Below are 22,766 nucleotides of genomic sequence, written 5' to 3'. Positions count from 1 at the left end.
CTCTGTGGGATCCCATAGACGGCAGCCCACCAGGCTCCCCTGTCCCTGGGATTCTCCAGGCAAGAACACTGGAGTGGGTTGCCATTTCCTTCTCCAATGCGTGAAAGTGAAGTCGCCCCGTCGTGTCCGACTCCTCGAGACCCCATGGACTGCAGCCTAGTAGGCTCATTCGTCCATGGGATTTTCCAGGCAAGAGTACTGGAGTGGGGTGCCATTGCCTTCTCTGCAGGTGATGTTGAGTAATACCCAAATTGGAACCCAAAACACCTGTGCTTCCTTGACTCCACAACATGTTTCTAAAGCAGAACTCTGTGTTGTTCCTCTCATCCAAACTTCTCCCTTGCCTCAAGAAACAAATAGCACATAAAGTAAATGCAATAAGTGCCATTCATTTGGAGTTATAAAAGAAATAAATCATTTATAGACTCTGGTGCCATTTCTCTATTGTACAATGAGAAAAAATTCCCTCCACATTTCCGTATTTAGTTATGTGCCAGAACATGTGAAATCATGAGGAAAGTCTTATTGTCATGAATTACAAAATATCATCTAGAAATGCATCATTGGCATGAAAAGCTATTCCTTACATATTGTTTTATGAAAAAGCCAGCTGCAAAACACACACAGGTTAAAGATAAATATCAAGACATTTGAAGTGAATATTTCTAGACAACGTTAATACTGGAAATTGCAACTTCATCTTTATCCTTCTCTGTATTTCCAATTTTAACTTTTTCAATGAGCATGTGCAGTTTTTATAATTAGAAAAAAAGTTATGAAGGTGAAAATGGTAAAATTATGTTTCTCCTTTCTTTTTAGTTGAGATAGGGGCTCTTGGATCTTGAAGTTCCTCATTTGCTTTCTGTTCCCTCTTACTTCTGAGAAGTACCTGGTATAAGTGTCAGAACTCTGTGGATCCTGGCTGAGAAGCTTCCCCTCTCTATGCTACCTCCTTGCCACTTTATCTTCTTAGGTAAATTTATGCTGTATTTCTATCTTTGGTCACAGGTGGCACTTCATAATTATTGATGCTTTCTAAATATTCTCCCATTAAAATGATCTTAATTTTTCAAAAATGGCAACAAACAAAACTTTCAAAGAACACTATTAAATGAATTCCTTATTCTGCTTTTTAAATGTACAGGTATAAAAAATATAGGAAGGATATACCCTCAGATGAATTTGCTAGAGACTCACAAATTTACATTTCATTTATTTATTCATTTAACAAATATTTACTAGTTGCCTACTATGTGTCAGCCAAAATCAATTAATCCTTCTCAGCATCTCAGACTTTTCTTCTGAGACTCTGTTTTCTATTGTCTGCTGATATTGACCATTTGGACTGAGGCAAATCATTGTCCAACCATATGGGCATAACTCTGCATAAACACATACTCGTCACTTTTGACCAGTTTATCCTTTAATCCTGGAGGCTCACCATGTAATGTGGAGACAGTATGAAAACACAGGAAAAGTGAAGAATTAAAGTCAGAAAAACTTTTGCAGTAATAGCCCTTTTCTTATTTCAAAACATTTGTAACTGATGAAAAGAATTCTTGGTTAGGCAAGAAGTAGAATAATAATATCGTTTCAAATGCAAGACATACCTATACCAACCAAAGTTAAGAGTCATAATAGCCATTGTGCATTTGACAACCGTTGATGTAGGTGATTTCCAAGGCCTGCTCCTTTTTTCCTCAATGCTTATCAAGCTCTTGCTAAGAGCCCTAGCCCTTGGCGAGTACCTGAGACACAGCAGTGAACAAAAAGTTCCTGCCTTATTGATGCTTATATTCCAATTTACACACTTAAAAAAAGTGAGACAAAATTTTTGTACCGTGAAATTCACAGATCTTAAGTGTATACAACTGAGTGTAAAATAGGACATTTCCATTACTCCAAAAAGTTTCCTGTTCTCTTCTCAGCCCCCCCTCCCACCACAGGTAGTCATTCAGCTTATTTCTATCAATTTATATTATTTTTGTCTGTTGTAGAATTTCATGTAAATGGACTACAGCATGCACTCTTTGGTGTTTAACATCTTTCATTCATTTGACTTGATATAATGTTTTTTAGATTCATCCTTATAGTTGTGTGTATTGGCAATTGATTCTTTTAAAATTATTGCTGGATAGTATTCTGATTCTTTGTGACCATACGGACTGTAGCCCTCCAGGCTCCTCTGTCCATGGGATTCTCCAGGCAAGAACACTGGAGTGGGTTGCCATGCCCTCCTCCAGGGGCTCTTCCCAACCCAGGGATCAAACCTGTGTCTCTTACGTGTCCTATATTGGTAGAGGAGTTCTTTACCACTGTCTCCACCTGGGAAACTGTCAATGCCTTGAAAGAAGGCTAGAGGACTGTTCTTGATTAAAAGAGATTAGAAGACATCACAACTAAATGTGCTGTTTGAATAAGGACTATAGTTTAGATAACAGTATTAAAGCAATGCTAAATTTCCTGAATGTGATCATTGTATTGTGGTTGTTTAGGAGACTGTCCTTGTTGTTAGGAGACAAAAGCTGAAGTATTATAAAGTCTGTTAGCTTAGTCTAGCTTAGTCTAGCTTAGTCTATTAGTTTAGAATATTAATAGTTCAGTGTTGAAAAAAAGAAAGGAAAAATATATATTTCTGTCTCAAGAAAGAGAAAGAAAATATGTATATATATTTCTCTTTCTTGAGAAAGAGATAGTAGTTAGCAAAATACTAATTGGTGAGTCTAATCTAGATGAAGGATTAAGAGTATAGGGGCATTCACTCTATTATTCTTGAAATAATTTACAGGTTTGAATTTTTTAAAATAAGAAGTTGATGGTGGGGCTTTCCTGGTGGTTCAGTGGTTAAGACTCCATGCTTCCACTGCAGGGGGCATGGATTTCCCTGATCAAGGAGCTAAGATCCTGCATGTCACGTGGCACAGTCACACAAAAAAAGTTCTTGGTAGTGGTGGGGGGGGGGGGGGGGCGGAAGAAGAGATACCTTGTCAGTCCTCCAGAAGAAAAGGTTGCAGAATGAGAATCTAGAATCAAGATTGACGAATTTAGTTATCTTTAAGGATGAGGTATGTTGATTAAAGAAAAGCAACTTAAAAGTTGTGAGTTTTATTCAGAGACCTTACTGAGGACGATAGGCCAAAGAGATAGCCTCTCAGATAGTTCTGAGGAACCGTTCTGAAGAGGTAAGAGAGGAGCCAGGATATATAGGAGATTTTGCTGAAAAATAAAACATGTAGTCAAACATCAAAACATTACTGCTAATTGCAACAAGACAAGACAAAACAAATTCAGACATTTCAAGTTAATGATTTTAGTGCTTTCCTATGTATGGGAAGATGTAAGAATCTGGGCCTGTAGAAATTGTTCCTCAGATAGAAATCTTAATTATCTAGGGCCTGTATCTTGTTATCCTTTTCCATCCTGAATTCCCCTCAAGGTGCAATATTGAGGGGTGGCTGCACAGGGCTTGTTGGCAGCAACATTCTTTGTTTATTGAAGTGACAGGAGACATTCTTTGTCCACAGGTGTGACAGGTTATACAAACAACTTTAGGGGAACACAAAGACAGGGATAGCAGGCTGAACTCTGCTTCTGCAATAGTATAAGAAATCATTCCATAAGTCAACTTGTTGGGACAGACCACCACATGTCACCAAAACGTTTTGTGAGAGTTAAAATAGCAATATCTATACACCGTGGATATGATCACACTCGTGCAGGAGGACGAGAGCTAGGGACTTGAGAACATTTACATATCCAGTTAAAGTGGACTAGGAGCATCTGTAGGGTTAAGACAAAAAGAAGCATGTAGTTGAATAAGAAAAACTTATAGTATTATATCAGATCGTGATGTGGAAAGACCATGTGAGCTGCTTTGCCAGCAATGAAAGTATCAAAAAGAGAGAGTCACAGGGATCAAGGTTAGCCCTGTTCCATTAAACCCCCATCCAGTACAGGAGGAAAGCAGTGGTCAGGAACCCCAGAGCAAGTATTCAGAGAGTGAGTGGAAGGAAATGTAGGGATGCTCAGAATGGAGTAATAGGGTATGAGGATGTAGCAAGGATGAGAGTAGAGCAAAAGAATCCAAAGCAAGAGTAACATAGTCCAGATTTACACAAGGCCCAAAGATTCAGACTACAAATATGCCAGAGCTATAGTAATAGTAGTTTCTCAGGACGTAAAGTTGCCTAGCAAGAGCCACATTTTGCTTTTACTCCAATCTTCTAAATGTTACACAAATGGGGTGTATCTCCAATGACAGCTAAAAGTTGCCATGAGAATACATGAAAATGTTCTCTACATGTTACGTTCTTCTTGCCTTTAAGAATTCTGCAAAAGCAGATTGAGAATTTCCCAAAGATATGCTGGCTTCATAGGGCTGTTTTAAGGATTATTTAATGTGACATCTTCCTATATATATGGAATTCTGGAACCATCCTATTATGGGATGGGGCAACTTCAGGTGGGGAGTGTGAAATAAAATTCGTATTTTATGGCAAGACCATAAAAATTTAAACATACTTTTTTTTTTGCCTTTTGGCCTCCTCTCTCCCTACTGCTGTCCCTTCTGTATCTACATTATGGATTGCCCAAACATCCCCATCGGCAGAAATACCTGCTCGTCCATAAAGAGCAACATTCTCCTAGAACCCACAAGATAGCTCCTTAAAGGATAATATTCCTTCTTGATCTAATAAGGGGCCAACACATGACCCACTACTCACTTTGTACACTTAGATCTGATTTGTGTAAACTGTCAATAATATGTCATGTAATGTACAGCCCTCTGTCTCGAAAACATGTATAACTGCACTTTGACCTCTTAACAGTGAACAGTTCTCAAAGCTTTCTGAGAGGCTGTTCCTGAGTTATAATCCTCAATTTGGCTCAGATAAAAATTTCCATTTCTGTTTTAGATGGACTGGCTAATTTTTCGTCAACAGGAGGACAGACAGGAGGCAGTTACATTAGTTTAAAGGAGGATCAGCAGCAGGTGTTCGTGACTGACTGCAGGGGGAAGACACCAAGAGAAAGTCTAGCATGGAGAACTGGTTGAATCCTGAAGCCATTAATTTAGCTATGGGTCCCAGAGAGAGATTTGGCTGTGGAGAGAGAAGAACTCAGAAAATAGTTTAGGGTAGGACATTTAGGTGGAAAATCCAAAAGTAAAGTAGATAAAATAATGTGGAGCTCAAAAGAGAGATATAAGCTAGAGACACAGCTTTAGGAGTCAATGCTTATGTGAAAGTAAAAATCATAAGATTATTTGAACACTGTTGTAGGCTGAACAATGTTCCTCAATGGTATCTAGGTCTTAAATCCCTGAAACATTTGGATTTCATGAAACATGAATTTCACCTTAAATGGTAAAAAGGACTTGGCTGATGTGATTAAGTAACAAGCTAAATGGGAAAAGAATTTTAAAAAGAATAGATACATATTTATGTATAGCTGAATCACTTGCTGTACACCTGCAACTATCATAACACTGTTAATCAACTATGTGTGTGCATGCCACGTCGCTTCAGTCGTGTCCGACTCTTTGCAGCCCTACGGACTGTAGCCTGCCAGGCTCCTCTGTCCATGGGATTATCTAGGCAAGAATACTTGAGTGGGTTGCCATGCTCTCCTCCGGGGATCTTCCCGACTCAGGGATCAAACCCGCATCTCTTATGTCTCCTGCGTTGGTAGGCGAGTTCTTTACCACTAATGTCACCTGGGAAGCCATAATCAACTATGCTGCTGCTGCTGCTAAGTCGCTTCAGTCGTGTCCGACTCTGTGCGACCCCATAGACGGCAGCCCACCAGGCTCCACCGTCCCTGGGATTCTCCAGGCAAGAACACTGGAGTGGGTTGCCATTTCCTTCTCCAATGCATGAAAGGGAAAAGTGATAGTGAAGTCACTCAGTCTTGTCCGACTTAGAGACCCCACGGACTGCAGCCCACCAGGCTCCTCCGTCCATGGGATTTTCCAGGCAAGAGTACTGGAGTGGGGTGCCATTGCCTTCTCCATAATCAACTATACTCCAATATAAAATAAAAAGTTTTTAAAAAGATCTTGAGATGGGGGGATAATCCTGTATTATTCAGGTGGCCCCTAAGATGTAATTACAAGATGTCCTTGTAAAGGGAGGCACAGGGAGAGTTGACTTTAGGATACGGAAACAGAAAGTGTAGAGGTGCAACCACAAGCCAAAGATATCTGGCAGCCCACGAAAGCTGGAGCCTTCGGAAGGAACCAGTCCTGCCAACACCTTTAGTTTAGACCTGTAAAACCGAGAATTTGGAGTTCTGATCTCCAGGACTTTAAGAGAATACACTGCTGGCATTTTAAGTCACTAAGTTTGTGGTAATTTGTTACAGTAACAATAGGCAACTAATAACATTTAGAGAATAACAAGAAAGGTCCATGAAATAGCTGTTGTTGTTTAGTCACTCACTCGTGTTCAACTCTTGTGCAACCCCATGGACTGTAGCCCACCAGGCTTCTCTGTCCATGGGATTTTCGAGGCGAGGATATTGGAATTGGTTGCCATTTTCTTCTCCAGGGGCATCTTCCTGACCCAGGGATCAAACCCACATCTCCTGCATTGGCAGACAGATTCTTTATCACTGAGCCACCTGGGGAGCCCAAAAGAACTGTAAGGGACACCAGTATTTCAGGGGCCTGCAATATAACTGATTGGCTATGACCATAAGTGGTGGTGTCAAACAGATCTGGATTCAAATTCAACTCTTCACTTAAGAGCTGTGTGACTCTGGTTGAGTTTAAAAAACTATATACCTAAGTTACCCTGTCTGTAAAACTGGGACAATAAGACAATGTATCTCAAAGGACATTGTTGAGGATTAAAGGTGAATAACCAGTCAATGTACCTGGTACATTAAATACTTCATAGATAGTAGTTTTCAAGAGCCACATGTATAAGCATGACTTATAGCTATTATTGTGTACTTTATGTTTTTAATGTGAAGATGAGCCAAACCTCGAGAGTTGTATTAGATTGTCCAGCTCACTTTAGCAATGTAAGAGACTATATGAGGCTTGCATGCCAAGGCCTGTACTTTTTAAAAATTTTATGTATTTATTTTTATTGGAAGATAGTTACAATATTGTGATAGTTTTTGCCATGCATCAATGTGAATTGGCCATTGGTGTACATGTGTCTCCCCCAATCCTGAACTTCCTCCCACCTCCTTCCCCACCCGATTCCTCTACAAGGCCTGCACTTTTAATAAAGAATGCATCCACCTGGGCTGCTGTATGTGTATATGTGTGTTGCATACATGTACATCCAGGTGGCGCTAGTGGTAAAGAACCCACCTGCCGATGCAGGAGTCCTAAAGAAACGTGGGTTTAATTCCTGGGTCTGGAAGATCCCCTGGAGGAAGGCATGGCAACCCACCCCAGTATTCATGCCTGGAGAATCCCATGGAGAGAGGAGTCTGGCGAGCTATAGTCTATGAGTTCTCAAAGAGTTGGACATGACTGAAGCAACTTAGCACAGCACACATACATTGGGAACAAACAGGTAAAAATACAGCTTGTTGAGGATGTGAGATGGCACAAAACTCTTTTTCTACTTTAATAGTTACTTAACGACTGTGACAATGACACCACATTCTCTATTAAGGTTGCTCTCTCCTTCTTGATCATTTACATAGAAGTGAATTCTGAAAGAGATGGGAATACCAGACCACCTGACCTGCCTCTTGAGAAATCTGTATGCAGGTCAGGAAGCAACAGTTAGAACTGGACATGGAACAACAGACTGGTTCCAAATTGGGAAAGGAGTACGTCAAGGCTGCATATTATCACCCTGTTTATTTAACTTATATGCAGAGTACATCATGAGAAACGCTGGACTGGAAGAAACACAAGCTGGAATCAAGATTGCCGGGAGAAATATCAATAACCTCAGATATGCAGAGGACACCACCCTTATGGCAGAAAGTGAAGAGGAACTCAAAAACCTCTTGATGAAAGTGAAAGTGGAGAGTGAAAAAGTTGGCTTAAAGCTCAACATTCTGAAAACGAAGATCATGGCATCTGGTCCCACCACTTCATGGGAAATAGATGGGGAAACAGTGGAAACAGCGTCAGACTTTAATTTTTGGGCTCCAAAATCACTGCAGATGGTGCCTGCAGCCATGAAATTAAAAGATGCTTACTCCTTGGAAAGAAACTTATGACCAACCTAGAGAGCATATTCAAAAGCAGAGACATTACTTTGCCAACAAAGCTCCGTCTAGTCAAGGCTCTGGTTTTTCCTGTGGTCATGTATGGATGTGAGAGTTGGACTGTGAAGAAGGCTGAGCGCCCAAGAATTGATGCTTTTGAACTGTGGTGTTGGAGAAGACTCTTGAGAGTCCCTGGGACTGCAAGAAGATCCAACCAGTCCATTCTGAAGGAGATGAGCCCTGGGATTTCTTTGGAAGGAATGATGCTAAAGCTGAAACTCCAGTACTTTGGCCACCTCATGCCAAGAGTTGACTCATTGGAAAAGACTGATGCTGGGATGGATTGGGGGCAGGAGGAGAAGGGGACGACAGAGGATGAGATGGCTGGATGGCATCACTGACTCGATGGACGTGAGTCTCAGTGAACTCCAGGAGTTGGTGATGGACAGGGAGGCCTGGCATGCTGCTATTCATGGGGTCACGAAGAGTCAGACACGACTGAGTGACTGAACTGAACTGAACTGAATTATGGTTACAAAGTTAATAAATTACCTCTTTGAAGGAACACAAACTTGAAATGTTTTTCAAATCCCTTGGTTCTTTCTGAAGTTTCTAAAGTAATTGGTGCAATGTTAATAATCTCAAAAAAATTTTTCTCCTCTCACATAAAATTAGCTTTATGGTATTTATGATTTGAAAAGGAAACTATGCAGAAAAAATCCTGAGAATTAGTAAAAAATCACATTTTAGATCCCTGCTAGCTTGCATAACAAAAGCAGGGTACTTGGTAGGCATTGATGGCTGGGGGAAAAGGTAAGAGGGGGAAGGGAGGTGGTAGGAGAGGCAGAGGACAGAGAAGCAGAAAAGGCCAAGGCCTGGTGGAAGTAGGGATGGGGAATGGATGGAGATCTTCATTAGTAACCAGAGAAGGGCAAACTCCAACCTAAGGCTGTGATGCCACTTGTAGTTCCTCAGGTTGGTGAGGACGGGAATGAATGACAGGGCAGTGTGCGGACAGGGGCTCCCTGCACAGATTGGTGGAGGGAGGGGGAGCGTGTATGTGGCAAGAGTGAGGTAGGGGTTCCTGCTGCACATCCTGCCAGCTGAGAGGTGGGTGGGGGCCCTTGTTTAGAGTATTGGTCTAACCACCAAGCAGTTCCATACCACACTCTCTCTCATCTGTCTGCAGGTCCAAATGTCCATTAGGCGTGTCTCAGTCCAAGAAGGGAAAAAGGAGGAGGAAACTGCTTGTGACTGGGGCAAGTAGGTATGACACAGTGCTCTGGGCCAGAATCCCTGGTGGTGCTGGGGTAAAGGAGTAGATATGGTCCAGGACATAACCAGGACTTCACATTGCTTCTACCTGCCCTTCATTCAGTAAGAGAAGAGACTCATAGAAAAGACTAAAGGGGAAATTGTTGAACGAGACTGAGGGAATCTAGAGGTGCTCTTTGGGTATGGAAGAATGGCAAGGACCTGAATAACAGGATGAGAGGGAATTTTACACTCTTTTCCCTGATTCAATAAAGCAGATGGGTGATGGAATGGACAACCCAATAGAAAGATGTCTGGAAAAGACAAAAAAGATTAAGAAATAAATTTAGAGTAATGCATTGGAAGCAATGATAGTCCAGGAAGCAGCCACATTCCATTTAATTCTTTTTGCCTTGAATTTTTTTTCCCTATATAATTAGAGCCTGACTTTTATTTTTGATAGGGCTTCCCTTGTGGCTCAGCTGGTCAAGAATCCGCCTGCAATGCAGGAGACCTAGGTTCGATCCCTGGGTTGGGAAGATCCCCTGGAGAAGGGAAAGGCTACCCACTCCAGTATTCTGGCCTGGAGAATTCTGTGGACTGTATAGTCCATGGGCTTGCAAAGAGTCGGACATGACTGAGCGACTTTCACTTTATTTTTGGTTGCATTCTCTAGTTATAACTGTGCTTATCTTACTTTTAAAATTCTGATGTTACTGGTTTTATTTTTATTGAAGTGTAGTTGAATTACAGTGTGTTAATGGTAATTAACTGTACTAATTAACTACTTAACTGTAATAAACTGTACTGCTATATGGCAAACTGACTCAGTTATACATATGTATCCATTCTTTCTCATATTATTTTCCATTATGATTTAACACAGGATGTTGAGTACAGTTCCCTGTGCTATACAGTAGGACCTTGTTTATCCGTTCTATATATACCAGCCTGCATCTGCTAATCCCAAACTCCTAATCCGACCGTCTCCCACCATCTTCCCCTTGGCAACCACCAGTCTATCCTCTATGTCCCTGATTCTGTTTCTGTTCCATAGATAGGGTCATTTGTGTCATATTTTAGATTGCACATATAAGTGATATCATATGGTATTTGTTTTTCTTTTTCTGACTTACTTCACTTAGTCTGATAATCTCTAGTTGCATCCATGTTGCTGCAAATGTCATTATTTCATTCTTTCTAATGGCTGGATAATATTTCATTGTTCATATGTACCACATCTTTGTCCATACACCTGTCAATGGACATTGAAGTTGTTACCATGTCTTGGCTACTGTGAATAGTGCTGCTATGAACATAGGGATGCATGTATTTTTTTTAATTACAGTTTTTTCCTGGATACATGCCCAATAGTGGGATTGCTGGATCATATGTTAAGTTGGTTTTTAGTTTTCTGAGGAACATCCATATAGTTTTCCACAGTGACTCCAGCAACTTACACTCCCACCATCAGAGTATGAGGGTTCCCTTTTCTCCACACTCTCTCCAGCAGTTGTTATTTGTAGATTTTTTAAATGATGGCCCTTTCTTGGAGAAAAGGGAACCCTCTTACACTGATCGTGGGAATGTAATTTGGTGCATCCACTGTGGAAAACAATATGGAGATTCCTCAGAAAACTAAAAAGAGAATTAATGTATGATCCAGCAATCCCATTCTCCAGCACCACAGTTCAAAAGCATCCTTTCATTGGTGCTCAGCCCTCTTTATGTTCCAACTCTCTACATCCATACACGACTACTGGGAAAACCATAGCTTTGACTAGATGGACTTTTGTTGGCAAAGTGATGTCTCTGCTTTTTAATATGCTGTCTAGGTTGGTCATAGTTTTCCTTCCAAGGAGCCAGCGTCTTTTAATTTCATGGCTGTAGTCACCATCGGCAGAGATTTTGGAGCCCAAGGAAACAAAATCTGTCACTCTTTCCACTTGTTCCCTCCATCTCCCTTCCCAGAAGTTCATCCTGTTTGGTGGAACAGTTACAAATGTGCTTGGAAAATTGCCACTTAGGAAAGCATGGAGAAAGGTAATATATATAAAGACTTTTTATTGGTTCTCAGGTCTGTCCTGACTGAGCACTTCTTACAACGCTAATGCCTAGAGCAGTGCTGTTCATACCTTAGAGCACAACACTAGCACTTGGCAGACTTGTAGACACAGATGGTTGAGCCCTACTTTCAGAGCTTTTATTCAGTCTGGAGTGAAGGGTGGAAATTTGCAATTTTAACAGGTTACTAGGTGATGCTGCTGTCCTGGCCATTATACTTTAAGAACTACTGACCTACAATAGTAGTTAGTAGCCATTCAATACATTTGTTAAATAAATGAATGAAATAAATTAATCTTAACAACAAGTATTTGAAATACATTGGAATTACTTTTTTACAAACAGGGCATCTGGGGGACAAAGAAGTGAAGTGAATTGTGCAAGGTAAGAATTGTACCCAATTTTCTTATATCTAAAGACATGGTTCTTCAAACAAGATTGCCGGAGGGGAAGGGATAGTTGGGGAGCTTGGGATGGACATGTACATGCTGCTATATTTAAAATGGATAACCAACAAGGACCTGCTATATAGCACATTGAACTCTGCTCAATGTTATGTGGGAGCCTGGATTTGGGGGAGAATGAATACATGTAAATATATGGCTGAGTCTGTTGTCTGTTTACCTGAAACTATCACAACACTGTTAATCAGCTATGCTGCTGCTGCTGCTGCCAAGTCGCTTCAGTCGTGTCCAACTCTGTGCGACCCCATAGACGGCAGCCCACTAGGCTTCCCCGTCCCAGGGTTTCTCCAGGCAAGAACACTGGAATGGGTTGCCATTTCCTTCTCCAATGCATGAAAGTGAAAAGTGAAAGTGAAATCACCCAGTCGTATCTGACTCTTCGCGACCCTGTGGACTGCAGCCTACCTGGCTCCTCCATCCATGGGATTTCCCAGGGAAGAGTACTGGAGTGGGTTGCCATTGCCTTCTCCGTTAATCAGCTATACCTCAATAGAAAATAAACAGTTTTGTTTTTTTTTTTTAAAGAAGGTAAAAAAAAAAAGTTACGATTCTTAACAACTATGTTTTGCTATGGCCTCTGGGTAAATTTAATGGTTTTAACTTTAAGATATTAGAGAAGTTATTACCACACTCCAGTGTTTGGATGTTTTTCCTATTAGCATTGTTCAATTGTTTTTTTTTCTTTTCTTTTTCTGCTATAAGCATTACTGTAATCAGAAAATTCCATAAAAATATTATAAATGCCTTAAAATAAAATAATATCATAAAGTATGTTAAAAATACATATAAACAGTGCAATGCAATATTTACAACATGTGTTACTGATTTGGAGTTTTTCATAATATTTGGGTGGCTCTTACAACTCAATAGCATAATAGACTTGGACATGAATGGAAAATTCAGAGTAAGGGAAACATAAAGGGCCAATAAACAAATGGAAACTCAACTAACAACAGAAAAAATACAAATGAAAACAAAAAAAATCCTTCCTTTGTTTAATCAAATCATAAAAATTAAAAAGGCTGATAAGATTCTGGTTTGTCTGGGAGTCAGTAAATATAACTATCATATGCTGTGGGTAGGAATAATATATAAGCACAACCTTTACAAAGTAGGGCTTGTATACAGACGTCAATTAGAACAATAATGATAATATTGAAATTTGAAAACAACACAAATATCCATGAGTAGAGAGGACTGGTTCGATACATTATGATACACATACTGACAAGGAATACAGGCATACTGTGGAGACATTTTTTGGCGTGGTTCCAGACCACCACAATCAAGGGAATACTGCATAAAATTCATCACACTGGTTTCCCAGTGCATATAAAAGTTATGCTTACACTATACTGTAGTCTCTCAAGTATGTAATAGTATTATGTCTAAACAAAGTCAGAGAAGGCAATGGCACCCCTCTCCAGTACTCATGCCTGGAAAATCCCATGGACGAATGAGCCTACTAGGCTGCAGTCCATGAGGTCGCTAAGTCGGACACGACTGAGCGACTTCACTTTCACTTTTCACTTTCATGCATTGGAGAAGGAAATGGCAACCCACTCCAGTGTTCTTGCCTGGAGAATCCCAGGGATGGGGGAGCCTGGTGGGCTGCCGTCTATGGGGTCGCACAGAGTCGGACATGACTGAAGTGACTTAGCAACTTAGCAACTAAACAAAGTATGTACCTTAATTTACAAATACTTTATTGCTTAAAAAACATGAACTATCATTTCAGCCTTCAGTGGGTCACAGTAGTAACAGCTATGTTACTACTATGTTACGAACAGTAACAGCAGTAACTTAGTAGTAACAGTAGTAAAGATTACTGATCACAAATCACTATAATAAATATAATAACGAAAAAGTTTGAAATATTAAAAGAATTACTAAAATGTGACACAAAGACATGAAGTGAACAAATGTTAGAAAAACAGTCCCAACAGACTTGCGTGATGCATGACTGCCTCAAACCTTCAGTTTGTAAAAATACAGTGTCTTCAAATCACAGTAAATTGAGGTATGCCCCATATAGATGTGAATATGTGAATGTATGTGTATATATGAATGAGCACCTATGTCTGAGTGTGTATCTATACATATACAAGTATTGTCTAATTTTTTCCACCCTAATTCTAATTCACTCTAGTTTTTCCTCCCAGAGAGCTTGGGAGCCCAGCACCCCAATAGCAATAAGCACAACTAGAGTCCATATCTTGTCTTCTAAATACTGTTATCCAATGAAAAGGACAAGGACTCTTTGGAGAAATGACTGATTACATGGACAGGGCAGATAAAGAATACAATGGGCCCAGAACATTTTGCTGTGCCAGAAAGCAAGTGCTCAAAAGATGACAGGAGGGGAGCATACCAAAAGGCCACAAAGGTCAGTCTGAAAAGGCTCTTTAGAAACCTGATAAGATAGAAAACAGAATGGCTACACTTCCGTGATATTCCTGCCAAATATGCATAACCTGAATCCACTTAAGAAATATTAAGCAAAGCCAAATGGAGGGGCAATGTAAAAAATAACTGAGCTCCAATGTTGTGAGAGCCAAAGAAAGTTGAGGGCATATTTTATACTGAAGGCAAATAGACATGACAACTACATGCAACTGGGGATTCTGAACTGGATCCTTTTGCCATTGTTAGAATAACTGCTAAAAACCTACTGGGATCTGAGTTTAGATGATAGTAATATATCAATGTTAATTTCTTATTTTGATAATTGTAGTTTGGTTGTGCTGGAGAATGTCTGTTTGTGGGAAATGTGCACTGAAGATGCTTGGGGTTATGTTTATTTTCTATTGCTGTGTAATATGTTACCATGAGCTTTGCAGCTTAAGACAATGCTTGTTTATTAGCTCACAGTTCTGTAGTTCAGTAGTCTGGGAGGGCTTGACTAGTTCTCTGTTTAGGTCTCATGAAGCTGACATCAAGATGTCGGCTGTTCTGTGCTCTTATTTATCTGGGTGATCAGGAGAAGAAGCCCCTTGGAAGCTTCTTTGGGTTGGTGGCAGAACTCAATTATTAATATTTTGTACTGATAGGACTTATTTCCCCATCTCCTTGCTGGCTTTTGACAGAGGGTTGCTCTCAACTCCTGGAGGTTTCTCTCTGTCCTTGCATTTGGCTCCTGACATCTTCAGAGCAGCAGTAGTGATGCATCCAAGCCTTATCATGTTTCCAAATTCTTCGACTTCCCCTTCTGCCAAAGGCCATATAAAACTTTCTCCTTTTAAAGAGCTTGTGTGATTAAATTAGTCCCACCTGAATAATCTCCATTTTTCCATATATGTAACATAATGGTAGGAGATGAAAGTCATAAGGGCCCTCTTCAAATTTTGTGTACCATGGGGTTAATGGGGTCTCAGGCTGGCATTACTCTCAAACAATTCAGGGAAAAAATTCTCTGTACAGCTTTTGCAATATTTCTATAAATTTGTGATTTGTCTTCAAATTAAAAGTAAACATAAAGATTTATACAGTGCAGTTCTGGTCCCAAATAACATAGAATAAACACTTTCTACTCTGCAGCCCTGAACAGAGCTGTGAAAAACCAGAGAGAGTGTGTGCTGCAGCTATTTGAATTCTCTGTAAAGGAAATATTAAATGGCAGATGTACCGGTGAAGAATACCGGAATCTGAAGTACTCTCAAATGGATAGATGTAAACAAGACCCAAAATTTCATAACATTATATTCAATGTCCAAAATACAAACCAAACTCACTCAGCATATAAAAACCATGAAAATCTCAAGAAGTATGGGGAAAGGCAATCAACAGACACCAGTGATAGTTGCTATCTGTAAATATTTGCTAGTCTTTTAAGCAACTATTATAAAAGTGCTCAAAAGAGCCATCACCCTTGAAGAACTAATTAAAATGGAAATTACCAGCAAAGAAATAAATATAAAAAAGAACTTAATGGAAGTTTTAGAACTGCAAAATGCAATAACTAAATTTTAAAACTGACACAATAGATTTAATGAAAATAGGGAGATAACAGAGGAAAGAGATAGCTAATTGGAACATTAATCAATAGATATTGTCCAAATTGAACAGCACTCAAAATAAAATAGATAAACTCAATAGCCCTACAACTATTAAAAAAATCAAGTTCATGGTTTAAAAACACCCCAAAACAAAACTCTACACCTAGATGGTTGCACTGGCAAATTCTACCAAACATTTAAAGAAGAAACAGCACCAATAGTACACACTCACTTCCAGAAGATAGAATATGCCATAGGCGGGATGATGATTCTCCAGATAGCCACACCCTAAACACTGGAACCTATGAATATGTTATGCTACATGGCAAAAGGGACTTTGCTGATTTGATTAAGAGTTTGGACCTTGAGATGAAGAGATTGCCCTCATTATCCATGTGAGGCAAATCTAATCTTTAAACACAGAGAACATTTCCTATCTAGGTCAGAGAGATGAGATAGAAGGAGAAAGAGAAATTGAAAATGTGGCAAACACTTTACCAGCCATTACTGATTTTGAAGATGGAGAAAGAGATTCATGAGCCAAAATATACGGTTGGCTTCTGGAAGCTGGGAATGACCTCTAGCTGACAGTCAATAAGAAAATGGGGATTTCAGTCCTACAATCACAAGGAACTGAATTTTGCCAACAGTCTTTGAGGAAAGAAACAGATATTCCCCTAGAACCTCCAGAAAGGAATACAGCTCTGCTGACATCTTGATTTTTGGCAGATGAGGCCTATGAACAAGATAATTGTAAGGTAATATATTTGTATTATATAAAGCTCTAAATTTGTGGCAATTTCTTATCACAGCAATTGAAAACTAATACAAAAAGGAAAAAATACATTCCAACTCATTTTGCAAAGGCAACATTACTCTGATACCGAACCAGAGAAATATACTACAAATAAAAGTAAGACCAATATCTCATATCACCAAATTAAATTTCTCAATATAGAGAAAGAATAACCTACTGCAACCAAGTGGGGTTTATCCCAAAAATGAAAGGTGAATTCAACAGTCGAAAATCAAGCAACATAATCCACTGCATTAAGAACCCAAAGAAGAAAAACCACATGAGCATAGCCATAGAAGCAAGAAGTTTTTTGACAAAATACAATATATATTAATGATTAAAATTGTGAATAGAAGTCAACATCCATAACCTGATAAAAGGCTTCTACAAAATCCTCCAGCTAACATATTTAATGGTGAGGGACCAAATATTTTCTCTCAAGACTGGGAAAAAAGCAAGGATATCCACTCTCAGCACTCTTATTCAACATCATAATGGAAGGCTTATTCTGTAAAACAGGAAAAAGGCAAAAAAAAAATAAAGAAATAAAAGACATAGAAATTGTAAAATAAATTTTTTTCCCGTATTTGTGGATGACATTATTGTCTATGAATAAAATCCCAAGGAACCTATATTGGAAAAGAAGAAATAAAACCAACATAACTAGACATGAATAACTAAAATATGGACTTCAGCACATACATCACAACTTATAGAAAAGTGACTCAAAATGTAATGTACTTAAATGGTAATTTACATTTAGATATATAAAAATGACTTAAATATAAATGAAAGCATAATGTAAATCATAAAATGTAGATGCAAGACTTAAGAAAATAAAGATGAACTCCCCAGATTGGTAGGTGTCCAATATGCTACTGGAGAAGAGTGGAGAAATAGATCCAGAAGGAATGAAGAGGCTGAGCCAAAGCGGAAGCATTGGCCCAGGTGTGGATGTGTTTGGTGGCGAAAGTAAAGTCTGATGCTGTAAAGAACAATATTGCATAGGAACCTGGACTGTGAGGTCCATAAATCAAGGTAAATTGGAAGTGGTCATACAAGAGATGGCAAGAGGGAACCATCAACAGTTTAGGAATCAGTGAACTAAAATGGATGGGAATGGGCAAATTTAATTCAGACCATTATGTCTACTACTGTGCGCAAGAATCCCTTAGAAGAAATGGAGTAGCCCTCATAGTCAACAAAAGGGTCGAAAATGCAGTATTGATTGGGTGCAATCTCAAAAACGACAGAATGATCTCAATTTGTTTCCAAGGCAAACCATTCAGTATCACAGTAATCCAAGTCTATGCCCCAATTGCTAATGCCAAAGAAGCTGAAGCTGAATGGTTCTATGAAGACCTACAATACCTTCTAGAACTAACACCAAAAAAAAGATGTCCTTTTCAGCATAGGGGACTGGAATGCAAAAGAAGGAAGTCAAGATACCTGGAGTAACAGGCAAGTTTGGTCTTGGACTACAAAATGAAGCAGGGCAAAGGCTAACAGAGTTTTGCCAAGAGAAAGCACTGGTCATAGCAAACACCCTCTTCCAACAACATAAGGGATGACTCTACACATGGACATCACCAGATGGTCAATACCGAAATCAGATTGACTATATTCTTTGCAGCTGCAGATGGAAAAGCTCTAGATAGTCAGCAAAAACAAGACCAGAATCTGACTGGCTCAGATCACGAACTCCTTATTGTAAAATTCAGGCTTAAATTGAAGAAAGTAGGGAAAACCACTAGACCATTCAGGTATGACCTAAATCAAACCCCTTATTATTTTACAGTGGAAGTGAGAAATAGATTCAAGGGATTAGATCTGACAGACAGAGTCTATCATAGCCTGAAGAACTATGGATGGAGATTAATAACATTGTACAGAAGGCAATGATCAAAATCATCCCCAAGAAAAAGAAATGCAAAAAGGCAAAATGGTTGTCTGAGGAGGCCTTACAAATAGCTGAGAAAAGAAGAGAAGTGAAAGGCAAAGGAGAAGAGGATAGATATAACCATTTGAATGCAGAGTTCTAAAGAATAGCAAGGAGAGATAAGAAAGCCTTCCTCAATGATCAATGCAAAGAAATAGAGGAAAACAATAGAATGGGAAAGTCCAGAGATTTCTTCAAGAAAATTAGAGATACCAAGGGAACATTTCATGCAAAGATGGACGCAATAAAGAACAGAAATGGCATGGACCTAACAGAAGCAGAAGATATCAAGAAGAGGTGGCAAGAATACACAGAAGAACTATACAAAAAAAATTCTTAATGACCCAGATAACCACAATGGTGTGATCACTCACCTACAGCCAGACATCCTGGAGTGTGAAGTCAAGTGGGCATTCGGAAGCATCACTACGAGCAAAGCTAGTGGAGGTGATGGGATTCCACCTGAGCTGTTCAAATCCTAAAAGATGATGCTGTGAAAGTGCTGCACTAAATATGCCAGCAAATTTGCAAAACTCAGCAGTTGTCACAGGACTGGAAAAGGTCAGTTTTCATTCCAATCGGAAAGAAGGGCAATGTAAAAGAATGTTCAAACTACCCCACAAATGCACTCATTTCACTTGCTAACAAGGTAACACTCAAAATCCATCAAGCTAGGCTGCAACAGTATGTGAACGGAGAACTTCCAGATGTTCAAGCTGGATTTAGAAAAGGCAGAGAGGAACCAGAGATCAAATTGCCAACATCAATTGGATCAGAGAAAAACCAAGGGAATTCCAAAAAAACATCTATTTCTGCTTCATTGACTATGCTAAAGCCTTCATTGTGTGGATCACAAAAAACTGTGGAAAATTCTTAAAGTGATGGGAATACCAGACCACCGTACCTACCTCCTGTGAAATCCGTTTGTAGGTGAAGAAGCAACAGTTAGAACCAGACATGGAACAATGTCCTGGTTCCAAATTGGGAAAGGAGTATGACAAGCCTGTATATTGTCACCCTGCTTATTAACTTATATGCAGAGTACATCATGCAAAATGCCAGGCTGGATGGAACACAAGCTAGAATCAAGACTGCCAGGATAAATAACAACCTCAGATATGCAGATGATACCACTGTTATGGCAGAAAGCATAGAGAAACTAAAGAGCCTCTTGATGAAGATGAAGGAAGAGAGTGAAAAGCTGGCTTAAAGCTCAGCATTCAAAAAACTAAGATCGTGGCATCCAGTCCCATGATTTCTTGGCAGATAGATGTGGAAACAGTGCAAACAGTGACAGACTTTATTTTCTTGGGCTCCAAAATCACTGCAGATAGTGACTGCAGCCATGAAATTAAAAGATGCTTGCTCCTTGTAAGAAAGTGAAAGTGAAAGTCACTCAGTCATGTCTGACTTTTTGAGACCCCCATGGGGTATACAGTCCATGGAATTCTCCAGGTCAGAATACTTGAGTGGGTAACCTTTCCCTTCTCCAGGGCATCTTCCCAACCCAGGGATCGAACCCAGGTCTCCCATATTAGCTATGACAAATCTAGACAGCACATTAAAAATTGGAGACGTTACTTTGCCAACAAAGTTCCATATAGTCAAAGCTATGTTTTTTCCCAGTAGTCATGTACGGATATGAGAGTTGGACCATAAAGAAGGTTGAGCACTGAAGAACTGATTCTTTCCAACTGTGGTGTTGGAGAAGACTCTTGAGAATCTGTTGGACTGCCAGGAGATCAAACCAGTCAATCCTTAAGAAAAGTGAAGTCGCTCAGTCGTAGTCCGACTCTTTGCGACCCCATGGACTGGAGCCTATCAGGCTCCTCTGTCCATGGGATTTTCCAGGCAATAGTACTGGTGTGGATTGCCATTTCCTTCTCCAGGGCATCTTCCCGACCCAGGGATCAAACCCGGGTCTCCCGCATTGTAGACAGGCGCTTTACAGTCTGAGCCACCAAGGAAATCAACTCTAAATATCATTGGAAGGACTGATGCTGAAGCCAAGCTCCAATAATTTGGCCACCTGAAGGCAAAGAGTCGACTCACTGGAAAAGAACCTGTGCTGGGAAAGACTGAAGGCAGGAGGAGAAGGGAAGGGCAGAGGATGAGATGGTTGGATGGCATCACCGACTCAATGGACATGAGTGTGAGCAAAACTCCAGGAGATGGTGAAGGACAGGGAAACCTGGAGTGCTGCAGTCTATGGGTCGCAAAAGAGTCGGACAGGACTGAATGACCAAACAACAACAAAGACAGAAGAAAATCTTCATAACTTCCAGGAGAAAATATAGGAGAATATCTGTGATATACAGGTTTTGGCAATGAGTTTTCAGGTATGACACCACAAGAAAATATGTATCAGTATGACATTAATTAAAAAATGATAAATTGACCTTTATCAAATGAAAACTTTTGGTCTATGAAAGACACTGTTAAGAGAGTAAAAAGGCCAAGCCATACTGTGTGAAAGTATTTGCAGATCACATGTCTTATAGAATACTTATATTCTGAATATTTTAAGAACTCTCAAACTCAGCAAAAGAAAAAAATTCAATTAAAAATTGTCAATATAACCCGGACTTTCTCTGGTGTTTCAGTTGTTGAAAATTCACCTGCCAGTGCAGGGGAGATCGGTTTGATCCCTGGTCCGGGAAGATTTACATGCCAAGGGTAACTAAGCCCACTCACCACAATTATTGAGCACACATTCTGTGACTACTGAAGTCTGAGTGCCCTAGAGCCCAGGCTCTGCAGCGAGAAGCCACAGCACTGAGAAGCCCATGCACCACAACCAGAGAGTAGCCCTTGCTCGCTACAACTAGGGAAAGCCTGTGTGCAGCAACCAGGACCCAGCACAGCCAACATAGACAAGTAAATAAACATACAATTTTCTAAAATTGTCAAAATGCCTGAAGAGACTTAACTGAAGGGATATCCAAATGGAAAAAAACATAAATGAAAAAATGCTCAATATTGAGAGTCATTAAGGAAATCCATATTAAAACCACAATGAGATACTAGTGCATACTTATTGGGATGGATAAAATTTTTATAACCCTCCACAATTGCATATGGTGGTGAGAATGTGAAAGAAGAACTCTCATGCATTGCTTCTGGGGATGCAAAATGATACCGCTATGTTGTAAAACAAATTGGCAGTTTAATATAAAGTTGAATATATATTTACCATATGACTCAGCTGAATTTCAAACTCATATTCACACAAAAACCTGCAAATGAATAATCATAGTAGCATTATTCATAGTCTCCAAAATCTGGGAATAATCCATATGTTCTTCAACAGTTGAATATATAAATAAATATTGGCACATCTATAAAATGGAATACTACTCAGCAGTAAAAAGAAATACACTTTTGTTTCATGCAACAACATGTAATCATGCAAAATTTAAGTGCATTATACTAGTTGAATAAAGTCAGATACTAAAGGCTACCTATTGTGTAATTACATTTAATATGATGTACTAAAAAAGTTAAAATTATGGAATTAAAATCAAATTAGTGAGGGAAATTCCCGGATGGTCCAGTGGTTAGGACTCAGCACTTTCACTGCTGTGACCTGGGTTCAATCCCTGGTTGGGGAACTAAGGTGCAACAAGCCGTGTGGCAAAAAAAAAAAAAAAAAAATCAGATCAGTGGGTCACAGGGATTGGGGGTAATGGATGTGTTTGATAGCAAACAGGCTGCAAAAAGGAATTCTTAGGGTGGTAGAACTCTTCTATATGTTATGGCGATAACACGCATATGCAAACCCATAAAACCATACACCACAGAGTGACTTTTACCTATGTTAGTACTTCTAAACTGGGAGTGATTTTGCCCATAAGGGGATATTTAGGAGTACCTGCAGACATTTTTTGTTCTCACACTGGGGAACTTGGTGCTACTGGCACCCTAGTAGAGACTAGGAATATTGATAAACATCCAACAACTCACAAGACAACCATCCAAACAAGATGATCCAGCCCCAAAATGTCAACAGTACAAAGTTGAGAAAGCCTTCTACATGGAAATTTAAAGTCAACTAGAATGTCAGGAGAATACAG

General features: G+C 39.6%; 1 non-coding gene across 1 annotated transcript; it reads left to right on the top strand.

The window, feature by feature from the left end:
- The first annotated feature begins 22,232 nt into the window (after nt 1–22,232).
- Nucleotides 22,233–22,304, top strand: TRNAE-UUC (transfer RNA glutamic acid (anticodon UUC)). The gene has a single exon. It is a non-coding gene; the product is annotated as a tRNA-Glu (tRNA).
- Nucleotides 22,305–22,766: the final 462 nt, after the last annotated feature.

Source organism: Bos taurus, chromosome X, assembly GCF_002263795.3.
Source record: "Bos taurus isolate L1 Dominette 01449 registration number 42190680 breed Hereford chromosome X, ARS-UCD2.0, whole genome shotgun sequence".
Taxonomy (NCBI): Eukaryota; Metazoa; Chordata; class Mammalia; order Artiodactyla; family Bovidae; genus Bos; species Bos taurus.
Note: the sequence above shows the minus strand (reverse complement) of the source record. Positions and strands in the feature narration are given on the sequence as shown.